Genomic DNA, 16,120 nt, shown 5'->3' with positions numbered 1-16,120 from the left:
GGTAAGATTGTGAATAATATGAAATGAAAATAAATGTTAGAAAGACAAAAGTCATGGTAATTGAAACGAGGAGGTCGGTGTCCAATATAGAAGTAGGAGGGGAGAAAATAGAACAGGTAACTAGTTTTCAATACCTGGGTAGTATTATTAGTGATGATAGTGATTACAGCGATAGTGAAGTGTGAACGTGAAATAAAAACAAGGATAGGAATAGCGAAAGAAGCCTTTAGGAGGAAGAAAAGTCTGTTTTGTGGGACCCTGAACAGAACTGAGAAAAAGACTCATAAAATGCTTCCTGTGGAGTATGGGGCAGAAACATGGAAATTACGCATATGTGACGAACAGCCATTGGAAGCTTTCGAAATGTGGGTGTGTGGGAAGAGAATTGATTGGGTGGTGTGGAAAACGAGTGAGAGGATGTTAGAAATGGTAGGGGAGAAAACAACAATTATAGATATTATTAAGAAGAGAAAGAGAAACTGGTTGGGCATTGACTATAGGCTATCCAGAGTTTGGTCTGTACTGTGGCTGCTTATGGGCTTTTACTTCTGTGTACTTACCCCCTTAAACAGAACAGATTTAACTACTGTAGTTTATCTTAAAAAACGTTAAATGTTTACCGACGATACAAAAATAATTTTCATACCTTCTCTTTTCCTTATAAAGTATTTAATTAGCTTCTACAGACTAGTTTTTGTTTTTGAAACTCGAAGGGGGAAGACACGATAAGCGTAACAGCTGCTAGAACGTTGCCGCTGCATTTGCACGTAACTAAAACTATCTGTTCAAAGGAAGCGTTGTCAACTGCCGAGAAATCTCACCGTAATGTCAATCTACATTCGTGAGTTCATTAGTATGGTTCACTTCCACTGATTTCAATTCAAGTACGAAAAAAAGGTACCTGAAAAGGAATAAAAGTACGGACAAAAAGAATTGAATGAAATCTTTCTGAATTTTAGAAAAAGTCCATCATCTTTTCTTTCTTTTTTCTATCTCAACCAAAGAAAAATATTTTAATCAAGAACGGAAAAAGAGCAAAAAAGTGATTACAGCTTAACGTGGATCTGAACCACTTGTGACCCCACCGGGAATCGAATCCGGGACCTTATGAATAAAAAGGAAGTAATAACTTTAGGGGATGGTCTGCGGGGTGATTTTTCAAGTATGAAATTACCACCTTAGGTAGTTCAGTTTTATTAGGTCTATTATTATTATTATTATTATTATTATTATTATTATTATTATTATTATTATTATTATTATTATTATTATTATATTATTATTATTATTATTATTATTTAACCAAGCTACAGTCATAATCCATATCTTTCCAAAACTATTAACTTGCTTTGTATTAAAAATAAACGCTACGCGTAAAACTTCTTAGGCCTAACACTCATTCATGAGTTTTTTTCTCGGTACATCTGAGTTCGAATTAGGTATATTCCTCGTCGGGAAGGAAATTGCAGCGAGAATTGCTATGGGACACATTTCATATTTCTTCTTTTATCTTTCGAGTATTGAAATTTCTTTAAGAATTCATAACTGACTGTAATTTTTGTTGGGTTTCATATTAGCATTGGTTTCAGAAACTACACAAGGAAATAGGGAGACAGTTTGGTGCAGTGGGTGGGACAACTGCTTACCTACTGTATCATCTATTGTCGCGCTAGATGACTCATGTCAGACTCCAAACAAAATTCTTCCTTGTTGTGTCTCAGTGGCGGATATTGGTTTGATGACTTGGGCTATCACTACTCTATATTACACTTTTGCATTATTATTATTATTATTATTATTATTATTATTATTATTATTATTATTATTATTATTATTATTGGCCACGTTATTATACAGTCTTCAAAATAACAGAAAACCTTAGAGCATACTTTCATTTTATTAAGTAGATAAATAAGATTTGCTCTTTAGAAACTTATCTTATTAGTTATTACGAAAAACGATCATACATTTCTACCTTCAAGTGCTGCGTGAAGTGTCCCTATATTTTGCTTTGGATAGGTGGTAACTCTACCCGTCAGAGTAAACGAAAGTTGTGCAAAAGAACGCTGAAATATGTGATTAGCCAATGAAGGAGCCTCAGTTTGTAACAGCCTTCGCAACATAATGCAAATAAGCAACATGTATAACGGGTATGCCCACAGCCCACTATCACAAAATACTGTAAAACAAAATTTGTTTTGTGTTGACGCAAACCGCTACGGAACGGGGCTCACGATGTCCGTGACAATTCCAAGCGACCCCCAAAATGCGCTGTCATTACTCGTATAACTTCCCTTTATCCCAAGAAACCAATTCCTCTGTAGGAAACTGGTGCTACCTGGCAGCCCGTTCGTAAGCTGCGGTGGGAGGTGGAGCAAAGAATGTGCTGGCAACTACACGATTCTTCTTGCTGAAAGAGAAAGTAGATTTTTGCTGTGTTGCCAAGTCGAAGATCTCTTAAGAAGCGATACTCCGTGCAAAGAAACTAGCGGATATTTCTAAATTCATAGTTCTCACAAACTTGTATTATTGAAAGAAAATACTAACGTATAAAATTATCAATCTAAATTAGTTTTTATTATAATACTTTTATTTGTAATATTCTAGGACTACCGCCGATAACCTCGGTAGCCCACAAAATACGTTATTGTTGTGTTTTTGCTATTGTGCAGAGTATGGCGGAGTGTGGTCTCTGAGCATTCGGCATTTTGTTGACTGTATTTATTTGCATACTATGCTGTTCTGGGAACAAAATCGCGTGTCTGTGTGCGCGTAAGTGCGTGCGTGTGTGTTAATATATCAAAATGGAAGAAGTTATAGCCAGCACCTCCTTTAAGCGTGAGTGGTCAAGTGTTGAAAAGGAAAGAAAGGGCTATTGTCATGAACTTGTTTAATTATTTAAAGCAGAAAAACCTTGGTAAAAGTATAAGTTAGGTCGCGAGTGAAACAGCTGAAGCCACGAAAACTTCCAGGACAACTTTTTTCAAAATTCGAAGCGAGTTATCATGTGGACCTTTAGTAACACCAAATAAGAAGCGATTAAGAAAGAAAATTGCAAAGATTCGGTCGATTTGTAAAATATAATGAAATCGTTAGGAGTGCGATCAGACAAAAAGTCCATGTGTTCTTATTTAGAAATTTGCCACAACACTCAATTCCGTTCTCAAAACAGGTAAATTCAGATCCCGATTTGCCGAACTTTAGAAGATCCACGTACCACGTACTTTTAAAAGAGCTTGAATTTATGAGAAAATACAACGTAAACCCATGCTTATATACAGAGAGATTGATTTAAAGTGGTAAGTTGTTTATTATTATTATTATTTATTAATCGTTTTTCTTTTTCTTACTGCATGAGTTCGCAACATCAGTCGGCAGGATAATAGAAGCGCGATTTCTTCTGCATTTGTTTTCAATGCTCAACTTGGCATCGCTGTTTCCATAAGAGCAACATTTCACTCTGAAGTCTAGATAAGCAATAAGGAGGAACTGTATCACGAGGGATTTTCTAGACGGTATAGTGACAGGAAAGAAAGGGGAAGGGGGGCAAAGGAGGCTATAATCGACGGACGATTTCAAAATAGAAAATCATCGTACGTGAAGACGAAAAGGTTAGCGAAGACCGTGGAGAATACAAGCTTCTCAGGATTTAGGATTTAGATTTCTGGGCTGTCGGCATCTAAGACCATTTAGCCCGTCAAGTTTTGAGGGATGACGTCCCTCGGCGAGCACACTATATCCGGGGAAAGGGAAGGAAGAAAGAATGGGGGAAGGAAGGAAGCGGCCTGGGACCTATAAGTTAGGAATCACCCCAGTATTTGTCTGGTGTGAATGAAGAAAATCCAGGAAAACCTCACTCAGGGTGGCTGGCCTGAAAAAGCGTTTTACACTTTTTCGACCGAGTGCCCTCACCGGGAATCGAACCCGGGACCGCTCGCAACGAAGGCGAGAGCGTTAGCGACTACGCTACGTGGGGCTACTAGAAGCTTCTCAAGCAAGTGACCTGCCAATAATGACAGAATACCTATGATGATAATGATAATGATCGTATATATTACCGTATACAGATCAGTCAGGCCGGAAACTTCTGGAAATATCTTGTAATAAGAGCATTAATAATATTACGTCGTAAAGGCAAAATATTGTTTTAAAAGTATACCTACGCATTAAATTTAAGCTGTCGACTTTAACTGATTTTTAAATGATAGGGAATTCATACGAAAATAAAGTTCTAAACAATAGTATCGATTTTTATAATTTCAAGATCTGATGTCAACAATAAAATGCAGCTGGTATGTACTAGTTCATTAATTTTGGAATTTTCTTTCCATTTATTTCTTAGCGAAGTGACTACCGCAGCTGACCTCTGATAAAATGCTATCCGCACAGATCAATGTAAAATTGGAGTTGTCCAAATATACAAAAATGATTTGAGCCTAGAGACTATATGAGACAAGACTTACTAATTTTAGTTGTCTCATGTAGCCTCTACGTAGTCGATTGAACGTAGTAGTAAGATTCGAACCACTCGCATTTTTGATCCGAGGCTGAGCACCCGATCCGGAATCAAAACGGAATGGGCGCCCAGAAAGCGTGTTTTCTGATTACTAACAACTATTTAACATTAGAAAGACATAGTATACTAGAAAAAAAATATTGTGAAGTCAGTCTTAATAAATCTAATGCGATATCCTTAACAATTTGCAGTGCCTGTGAAAATATCACTTAGTTGTGTGAAAATTCTGTGTACAGATTACAAGATACGGTAGAGAGAGAGCTCGTATATTAAGTCTTCAGTTCTAGCAAGTGATGGTTTTTCATATAGGTGTGGTTGATTTGAGGTTTAGTGAGGCGTTAGCGCCGTGGTTATTTGAGTCCACGGTCCTATTTATCATGTAACTACGCTATACCAGTTACGCTGTGCTACTTGGGATTCACTTGATAGACTTTATGCATTCTAACAATGATGGGACGATTTAGCACGAAAATGCATCAAGTTACCGGCACCATATGGTTCGAAGAGCATTCTGCACATTTAGAACGAACAGCATAAATCATGTTCCTTCATGAACCCTGTCTAGGAAGTATGACATACTGTCGATGGCATCAAAGATAATACACCTTCCAATAATAGAATTATAGGGCAGTTATTCGGACATTAACATTACCTCTTTACAGATATTCCGTCTATTTATGAAATCTGTATCATGTCGAGTGCCGCACTAAGTCTACAATAAGATCTTCCTTAAGAACTCATACTTGACTCCACTTTCGATCTTTACGTCTGAATCTATAATTCCAATAATTGAGTAAACGCTATATAACACATATCTCAGTAATTTAACTAAAATAAAGAAAAGCTTACAGGAACTGCAGATGCATCATTTCGGATCTTACTGTATTTGAAGGCCCGATTAAACTTGGTGATATAATAAGAAATCAAGAAACAAAGATATCTCAACACAAATTATCTGGAATAGTGTTACGATAGAAAATATATCTCTAAATACGAGTACGAGAGACGATTTATTTCTTTTATTCTGTCCAGACATTTTCTCATTTCGCTGTTACTGAATATTTTATCTTTCCAACGAAGCTGTATGTTAAGGTATTCCAACAGTTATTCTTTCCTGTCTTCTGTAAATACGCCGTAACTGAAATTGGCGATAGAGTAAAATAACTGAAATCATTAATAGTATTTTTAGAAGAAGAAGCTTTTAATTTTCGTTTGTTTAGCTTCCCTTTTCTGAAACAAGGCTATAGGAGACGTAGTCCTACAGTTTCAGAAGGAATCTGAACCACCGTAATGTGTTCAATGCTCTCCCATTGGGAATCGAATCTGACACTCCGTGCCTTAAAGGCGTGAGAGCCATTAACTTGACCGTGGGGAGTATCAAAAAACTTTTGAAATGGGCAAAGCTTTAAACGAAATGAAAAAATGAAGTGAAATCTTTGAGTTCTACATCCCACGATTATGCCGGTTAGGCTAAAGGAGACGGTGATTATTAGAAATGAATGAAACGATGAAATGAAGAAAGGGAAGGAAACGGGAGAACCCCGAGAAAACCCACGAGCACCGTGTTTGTCCACCACAAAGTCCACACGGCGCGAGCTGGGATCGACGACTATATACGCATCATTATTTACAAGTTTATTTTTCAATTTTCAACACAGCATTTCCATACCTTACACACTTCACGTTTTGCATATATCGTCTTGTCCTACTAATTGAAATCAAAACTACTTTAGCGAAGCTGATCATGAAGATCAATGATATGTATATAATTACAATCAGGGGCGGATCCAGAGGGGGGCGATCGGGGCGATCTCCCCCCCCCCTAGAAGAGAAAACTTTTTTTATTTTATTAATATATATATAAATAAAACCCATCCCAAAGTTTGGAGCCCTTAAAAGTAGCAGTATGACAACCCATCGCCCCCCCCCCCCCAGAAGTCGGTCCTGGATCCGCCCCTGATTACAATTCACTTCGAAGTACGTAAAACGAAAGTAACACAAACAGAACTTAATAACGAAGACTCAAGAGCTACTTTTGTTATTACTGTTTTTTTCATCATCATCAATATCCTGCCCTCGAACTCACTCGAACGTAACTACTTGCAAATTTAGACCTTCTATTCACTATAGTTTTCTGCTAATCTCTTTGTTGCAACGTAAGGATTACAATCTTTAATATCATCCCTGAATCGAAATCGTCTTACCTTGTAAATCTCTTTCACAAAAGCAGATCTACGTTTCCTACGCGGCTTTCCAGATTTATTTAAAAAACGAGCCTTCCTAATTCCAACAAGTGTCAACACGGGGACAGATAAAAGAGCTGAATAAAAGGTAGCGGAACACTGCTATACCTCTTAACCTGCCTTTATTAGCAAAGAAATTACATTGTTTCGATGTAAGCAGCTACCGTGTCCATACCTGTAAGAGTCGTCGTACACGTCAGCACAGCACACAGATTTTTGTCGATGCTTCGCAGAGATCGCTCTATGCCAGGAATGATGGCGCTTCTCTTGTGTGATGTCCCGGAGATCTTATACCGCATCAGCTGATGGGCGTCGTTGTGAGCAAGTGCAGTTAGTTTTTGAGTACGAGACGAAGGTTATCTGGCAAGGAACTGAAATAGTAGGATTCATCGACCATTTGCCTATGACGTATAGAATGGTGTAGTGTTACCTTACGGAATGGGATTTCATATGCTACAATGAACACAACCTTCACACAACCATCTTCTACAGGAAGAACTGTTTTTAAACAAGGAGATCCAGCACTCATTGATTAGCGCATCAAGGTGTTTCTCAGAAGCGACCCCAGGCTTTGTCCATAGTGCAGGTCCATTCAACGCAGCAGTGTAGCACGTCTGTACAATTGCATATCACTTCCATTTTAGTACCACGGTGATTTGATGTTATCCACCACACTAATTTTAAGGAATCCCAGAAATGTTAAGAAAAATGTAGGACACGGTTTACGGAATATGTCTATTTCCGCGACAAACTTGAGCTCAACTTCTCGGTAATCCAACTCCTGTAGTAGAGAAGAAATGCGAAAATTGTGTGATGTCAGTTTGAGATTATCCTGAACGGCGTAACTACCTTTCCGTAATACTTTCATCATTGTGCCACTGTTTGATACACAATGTTTCATCATACGCTTTGCCCAGTCCCTAAGAAGAGTTCTGTGCACTCCGATCACGTACCACTACAAATTTTGATCCATGCACGTTGTCTCACTTTCGTAAACACCTCTATTTCACGTTACTGAAATATTTGACTGAATAAGACACAAATCTCACTCTCCACACTTGCTTGTCTATCCTTCTGTTATCACCTATCGAATACCTATGGCTGTAACTCATCTCTCTCCTTACATAACATCAGTGGTGCCCCTACTTATTACCTAAACCATGTAGTTAAATATTCTCTTTCAGCATCGAGGGTATGAGACGGTTTTCTGAATAACTCCAGGAGCAAGACAATAGAAATAGAAAACAGGAAGGATGTTCATTAAAAGGATTATCTTGACTATATTCGAAAGCACTCGCGTCTTGACAGTTTGTGGATGTACTGCAGGTAAGGAGACGTTATATTGATTTATTTCTCTCAGTACTCATATGAAATTAATTTGGAAGAAACTGAGGTTTATTCCCAATTACAACGTAGATTAAATAGATTTAACACTATTACTTAAAAAAAAAAAAAAAATCTATACATGCTGCGGAGTTTCAAGCCGTGACCTTCTGTTTCAAACATTAATGCTTCATCGCTTAACTATGATTATTTATGTCTTTTATGGTTTTTAACTGAAACGAAATCCACCGATTAAGTAAACTCTCAAAACATACATTTCAAATTTTTGGAAAATCTTCCATAAAATGTTTAAAATTTCTGCCCCCAAGGGTTAAGAATTTAATTATTTGCGAATCAAACTCTCTCCCTCTTCATTGATTTCTGTACATAAGTACAGATTTTATTTTATTTTTTGATAAACACAACGAAACTGCTTCCGATCTACTTACGATGTACTACGATATTAAAACGCAATTGATCTTTGACTTAACGCTGCCTTCGGTTGACGGCGAATGCACAACATGCTTCGGTTACCTGGTTAGGGAACCTAAAGTAACATTTATTGATTTACTTGATGTCACGTTGGAAGCATATTTGGAGCGCATCTCTACACGTTTGCTACGAAATTTTAATTATTAATCCTCTCCTCCTTCGATTCCTTACACTCGCACATAGAGCTGCATTTTTACAGAGTGGGTAGATTAATGATTAAAAGTGACTTAAGCTTTAAATCGTAAGTCGTATATTGTCATGCTTTTAGATACCGTAAAAAGTAATAGGTGGATGATGGTACTGGAAACTAAACTTAGTGCAAAGTAAGTACACTAAGTTTCCCACTTCTTCACTTTTTCTTTCTATTTTCAATATAACCTGATTTCATAAAAATACAATGAAAGCTGGCCTCTGGCGGTCAAAAAGGAAACAAGAAAGAGCATATATAGTCCGAGATTTTGAAACACTATAAAAGCATTAATTAAACTAGCTTGTGTTTTTACACACTATTGAACATATCCGTTTGTGTAAATAGTACACGTAAACTACTGCTATAGTCTTAATGTTCAAAGTGTTATTATTATTATTATTATTATTATTATTATTATTATTATTATTATTATTATTATTATTATTATTATCAGAGAATTTGTCCCCGAAAAAAAACTGCCAACTGTTATTATTTACATGTGTGCTATTTAGAATAATTAAAATGAAGAGTTTATATAGAACACTGATTTAGAAAACAATGAAATGAAATACTTAATTCTCATTCACTTTTATGCCTTGTAGACTAGATGTAGTCCAGGTGAAAATTCATACAATTGATTAAAATACACAATAAAACTCGAGGAAACCCACGAACACAATATGTTAAGGTTTTCATATTGTTTACACAATTATATATCGTTTTAAATATTAAGTTTCTACACACCTTGCGTTGATTTAATGTTATTTTTCCCGATAATTTTGCTTCCTTTACTGGAAGCAGTCTCAGAGGAAACTTAGCCCTTGATGAGGTTGAATTGTAAATTTATATTCTTTCCTTTTTTTTTTTTTTTTTTTTATTTATATCTTCTTCCGTGTATTAATGGATATTGCTTTAAAATGTTCACTCCAAAAATCCACACCTTTTACACACTATTACATAAAGTATTTGTAAGCTTTTATGCGAGAAATGTACTTAAAAAAAAGTACTAATAGTCAAATGAAAACCAACGACCTTCATTTATCATCTGTTTTTCTCGTATAAAGGCCTGTAAATATTTTGCGGGGGAGTTGTTTGCAGAGAACATATAAAAGTGATATCTATTCATACACGAAAGACAAAACAAGGAAATGATATGAATTCACAACTCGATTTATCTTCAAGGGCCAATTTTCCTCTAAGGATGTTTCGAAGTTAAAGGAAGCGAAATTATCAGAAAAAAAATAACATTAAATCAATGTAAGGATGTAAAAGCTTTTATTTTCTACGAACATAATGTTCTGAATCACAAGATTATATCGCCTGCGATAGAACTATTTGAGATGTGCTCCACCACTTAGCCACAGGGTTTAACCTGCTATCCGAAGCACATGTAGTCTACTGGTTACATTTTTTAAAAATAATTTCCTAATTAGTTTTTTTTTTTTTTTTTTTTTTTTTTTCCTCTTCTCACCTATATCAATCTTCTACCTAACTTCACAGCCAATGATTATGGCAAAATTGGTGGAATGAAACTGTAGGTACAAGAAAAGACAGAACTCGGAGAAAACCCAGACACTCATATTGTGGACTATAAACTCACGTGAACTGAAATCGACTGAAACTAGCTCCCTACTAATGAGCCACCGTGCTCTCTTGGAAGATAAAATGTGCAACTTTAGTCCCATCAAAAAGCGAAATAGCAGTTCTCATCTTCCAAAACAAGGCAAAAGGTGATAAAGTTTCACAGAAAACTCGGATCAGAATTTTATTTTAGAACAGATAGGAGTCTCTTACTTTCTTCATTCCTCTTAATACTAGCATTTTAACGATTATAGTCGTTTTTACCTGACCTTCCTCATGTCTACGTTTCTGCTCCGCACAGTACGTTACTTTACAAGATAAAAAAAAAAAAAAAAAAAAAAAAATGATCAATCTTTCTCATAATCAACACAAAATTCACTTCTCTTCCATCCATTTCTATCTTTGACTTTAAGATTTCTCGTAGACATTTCGGGTCTTCACTAATAATATTACGCTCTCCCATTCAACTTCCATAGGTGACATTTCACTTCGGTCCAACTACAGCTTCTTTTAACATTTTTCTTTCTATATACTTCGTAACTTTTCTTAAATTTTCTTTAAAATCTTATTAGATTCAAATTCCACTAAAAAGTCATTATTATCGACACACCGAACACACTTCTTTTATCTCCTACCGAAACAATTTTCCTTGTATACCTTTCTTTACTATTCCTTCCAAATATATATCGAATACTATTGGTGAAACGTAACACCGCTGCTGAATTTCCTTTATTAGTTATAGAACTATAATAACAATATAAACCAGTTTTTTATGAAAGAGATTATTAACGAAGAGAAGATTAATTCATCTCAAGTTAATAAAGGTACTACACTTTTTTCCGTTGTTCTTGTATTTTTGAAGTATTACAAAGTACTACACGCTGCATACCATATAAATTGGAAGACTTTAACATAAAGAACTAGACATAAATATTTATAATGTCTTAATTGACGCTGCAAACACTTAACTCACACAATGCATCAAATCCGTTAATACGTGTTCCGGACTAGTACTTTAAGATTTATTTGACTCGTTAAACTGTAAATATAGGGAAAGATTAAAAATTATTTTTAAAAAATAATAATAATAATATACACTATGTTCTCCCTCTCCTTCTAGGCTGAAAGCTGGCACGAAACTACAACCCACAACCTCTGCCAAAAAAAGTGCTGGATTATTTTCTTTTTAATTTATTGCCTGTGATATTCAAACAAAAAAAATCAGTGTTATTCAGTAGCATGATATATGTCCTCAATAGACATGGCCTTGAAACTTACTAGATGGCTGTTTAGCAATCTACTATTCGGTTCCTTAAAGCATTTAGTTTTAAGTCACACAAGTGACGTAATATGCATCCCGTGCAAAGCTAATGTTACATTCTGCGTTAAAAGAGAGAGAGAGAGAGAGAGAGAGAGAGAGAGAGAGAGAGAGAGAGAAAACTAGGGAAACAGCATACGGTGATGAGACATTATCAAGAAACCGTGTCCTTGAATGGCACAAAAGATTTTAGGAAAATCAGAAATTAAGTACAAGATGATCAGAGTCGGCCACCCATAAACATCACTACCGCTGCAAATGTAGACCGCGTAAGACAGTTACTACAAGAAGATAGTCGTGTTATGTGCATGTATCAGAAAAGCTAAAACAGAATAACGACGTATCAGAAAAGACACCATACTGCTGCTATCGCCGGACGAATATTTTCCCGTGTGAACATACTATAAGAAAGGAAGCGTTATAAAGATACTGCAGCAAATCAACTGGCTGTAACAAATGGAGCTTTCTTTGCTTGTTTCTATGATCTGCAGAACTAGTATGTATATAGATAGAATAACCGAGGGGACTTCTTTGACAAGACCTATAACAATAACTCGGTAGCTTGAATAAATTATTTTACGATCTCAAACTTGGAACTTTTCTGGCAAAAGTGGTTTGTTTCGAGCTTAACATCCCTTTTGAGCATTGAGGATATATGATGTCCAGACCTAGGAGGGTTGTTCATCAATTATTGTTCCCGATACAGGAGTTGAACAAAAATATTATGCTTGTAATATGCTGTATTAGAAAGCTTCAGAAGTATATTTGCCAAAGTATACGGCGATGTCATTGATGCTGCTTGTGTTCTCTGTGTTTTGCAGCTACCAAGTGTTCCCAGATTGTGAAAATGGAGAAAACTAAAGTCCGTGCAGGAATCAAATGCTTCCGGATAAAAGACCTAACACTGGCGGAGATGCACGTTGATATGATATATATATTGGGTGATAGGGTCCCCTCCTGCCAAGTGATAATAACTGGTCACGTGACTCCAATTGTAGCAGGTAACGCTGTGAACAACAAAGTAATGCTGGTCCTCCAACGAAATGTTCGCAAGGAAATATTAATGTGCATAATCTGGTCATGAATAGCAGAATAATCACAGTATGCAAAATAATCTAGACAACAGTTCAATAAAAAGTTTTTATGAAAATTTACGGTTGAAAAAATTGTCTGCAAGATGGATTACATTATAGATCAAAAGCCCGAAATAGTGTGTGCATCAGAAACCAATTTATCCCTGTTCAAATGGAATCCTGAGAACCTTATTGCCAGATACGTAACCATTGATATATGTGTACATCATTTTGAACCTGAAGGTAAACAGCAAAGCATGAACTGCCGGCAACAAGGATCTCCCTCTCCCCGCAAATTCAAAGCCCAACAATACGCTAGTAGCTACAGCCACTGTTTGGAATGTCAAAAGGATTCTCCTTACTGATTATCTTGAACACGGATACACTATTACGCACAGTTAACTTCTAAATTGCGGGCACCATAAAAGAAAAAGGAGAGGCATGTTACATAAACAAGTCCTCTTGCATCAGGATAATGTTTCCGCCCACAGAAGTCATCACAAAATGACAGCAATCGATGCCATAAGGTTTGAATCATTTGTACAGTCAGCGACAAAAGTTCTTTTCGTTTGATGAAATTAGTTTCTAAATAACTTCAGAATGGAAAATCAATTTGAGCAGTTTTCAGTAAATTAAAAAGTATGTAATTTTTGTACGTTCCAGCCTTGAAACTCGGTGAATCGGTGTACATTCCCAAAATAAATTTTACCAAACGGAAAGAACTTTTTTCGCTGACTGTATATCTTCCCTCCCCACATCTCGCTCCCAACGACTTTTTTTATAGTGTAACAGCTTTAGAGCATAGGTGGACGAAGTGCATTCCTGTAAAGGGTAATTCTGTGTAAAAATAAATCTCCTTCTATATTAGGGACAATAATTGTTAAAATTCTTTGTACATCTTAACACAGAATCCGAACTATACGAGCTCCCATCGGGAGTTCACGCTTAGAATTGTCTATTGCCTTCATGGAAGAAATATGATAAACCTAATGAATGCATCTTGTTTTTTACTGATGTGTAAGGGGAAGTGTAACGAGACGTAGTCAGATTTTTCTAGGCTAAAGGAAAACTCTCACTGAAATTCTTAGAGAAAAGAGGAAGTGAACGGTATTAAACTGCAATAGAACTGGCAGATAATTCAAATTCTTTGAAAACTGTCAGACAGATCTTGTCGATTCCTCTTACTTCGATCGACCTGCAGCTGCTATAACACTATTAGTTTGTAACCACTGCAACAATGCCGCAAACAAAAGAGTTGCAGAAGCAATTCGGAATATCTATCGAACCCATTCGCGAACAGTGATAAACAAGTTCAATGTTTCGTTAATACAGAACATAATATTGCACAAGACATACCATAAAGACAGTGATTGATGGGTAAGCAAAAACCTGGCACACATGCAGAAAGATCAAAAAGTGACGTCGCTCTTGGACCACTTGGTAGGTTACGCAAACACAGCTCATGGCTTTTTGACAGAAATAGTAACAGAACTGAGTTGTAGATGTTCGTCAACACTCCCGAAATAGGCCATTCTAATGTGGTAACGAAACATTCCGACTTTCCATTATAAAGAACAAAGTTTTGTAGTGTCTTGTTCCCACCGTTGTTATTTTCTGTATTAAGATATTAACTCACTTACCACAGAAAACTACAACATCGGAAACAAAATACATTGCAAGACTTCGTTCTTAAAATTTTAAAGGTGTAGACATATATTAATCAAAATACAAACTGATTTAACAACATTTACATCGCTAATGCTTTTGCTGTGTGGAAAACTATTACTTATTTAGGTGGACTTAAAAGTAATAATGTGTGGTCATAAGCTAGCTAGTCAAACCTAAAAGTCTATTGTATAGATTTTCTTACTTTAAACTTTTTTTTTTTTTTTTTTTTCGTAAGTTTGACCGAAGATACACACGTTTAAGGATTTTTAATGAAAAGAAAAATGTAAGACACACGAGCATGTAAAATTCGAACCTTCTTGTTGCCGGATGAGGAAAACCAATTAGACTTTCAAATACTATAGTGAATTATTCTGTATTATCTCTAATACCGTCCTCAGGAAACACGAAAGTGAGTGTTAAAAATACAAAGAAGCGTTCCTTCCGTTTTATTCACTCCGGAATAAATCAGTTATAAAGTACAAAATTAAAAGTTACTCGTTGAATTTTTAAAGCTCGTTTTCACATTTCTTTTAAAGATTACAAAAAGAATAAAAGAATATTAAAATAACTTTTAGCGCTTAAAACATTAGAATGTGGAACTGTCTGTATTTTCATGAAGCTGACGATTATTGGGCTGTATAGTCTTGTTTATTAGGTATTTGTGACCCCACACGGTTTAGTAATATACTGCCCAATAATGGGCATCTTCTTCAAAACACTAGCAATTTCATATTTTAGCATCTCGTAAGTTCTTAAAACTGACAAATAAAATAACATATTTTCTCTATGCCAATCAAAACTTTAAAAATAGTTCAATATTGTAAAATCTGAATCATGGTCATACGAATGGACACAAAAAATAAATAAATAAATAAACTACGAACTTCCAGCTAAACGATGATAGGATGTTACCCAATATGTATGTGAATTATGAAATCTGCTTTAAAACACATATATAAATTGGTGTATCCTTACTTGTGTTTTCGTCGATGAATAATAAAATCAAGTGACAGTATAACGTTCTATAATATAAACACACCAATAAAATAAATTAATAAGTATTCACCTCATAATTCAAAGGCTTTTACCTCGTCTACCAAACTCTTTTACCAAAAGATGTCTACCGTAATAACTTAAAATATACGCTCAAAAACCTTACACTACCCTTACACTAGCATCTCAAAAAACTCATTACCAAGTTTGAAAAAATACTATTATGACGGTAATCAACTACTACCTAATAAATTAGTTTCAAGTAACTTTAAATATACACATACCTTTATCACAAGATCCGTTTTTCGCATTTCTTCCAGTGTTGAAGTTATCAAGTGCTCTTCCACCACACATTCGGTCACTCGAAATTGCTCTCCAAAGAGACTGGTGGTTATGAAACTTCTATTCATTCCTTACATCGCTCGTTTGATTGTACTCAATAACGGCGCTGCTAAAACAACTCGACGCACCGCAGTTCAACAAGACAGCAAAACTGGCTTCTTATCGAATACACAGACTAATAGCACACATATATATATCAGCACAAGATTAGACATTGATAATATTTTACTCCTCAACTGAAGTATACTGAGTCAAGAAGAAAGAAAAAAAGACCAACTAAATTACGTATAAAATACACATAAATTCTAAAACGTATTCAGCACGCGTTAAGTTTCTTTCTTCTTTTTTCATCCTACATTCACATTAAAAATTAACGCACAC

The 16,120-nt window shown here is 35.7% G+C and overlaps 1 protein-coding gene across 7 annotated transcripts in view; it reads right to left on the bottom strand.

Moving 5' to 3' along the window:
* The window catches only part of LOC145689078 (uncharacterized), a 112,584-nt gene that overhangs the window by 64,832 nt on the left and 31,632 nt on the right, over positions 1–16,120 (bottom strand). Inside the window, exon 1 of one of the 7 annotated variants that reach the window (XM_081763213.1) lies at positions 15,682–15,842. The exons of the other annotated variants lie outside the window; for them this stretch is intronic. The gene's annotated coding sequence lies outside the window, so the exon portion shown is untranslated. Of the gene's footprint in view, positions 1–15,681; positions 15,843–16,120 lie in introns of those variants that run through there. 7 annotated transcript variants of the gene reach the window in all.

Source organism: Thermobia domestica, chromosome 1 (assembly GCF_964235325.1).
Source record: "Thermobia domestica chromosome 1, izTheDome1.hap1.1, whole genome shotgun sequence".
NCBI lineage: Eukaryota > Metazoa > Arthropoda > Insecta > Zygentoma > Lepismatidae > Thermobia > Thermobia domestica.
Note: the sequence above shows the minus strand (reverse complement) of the source record. Positions and strands in the feature narration are given on the sequence as shown.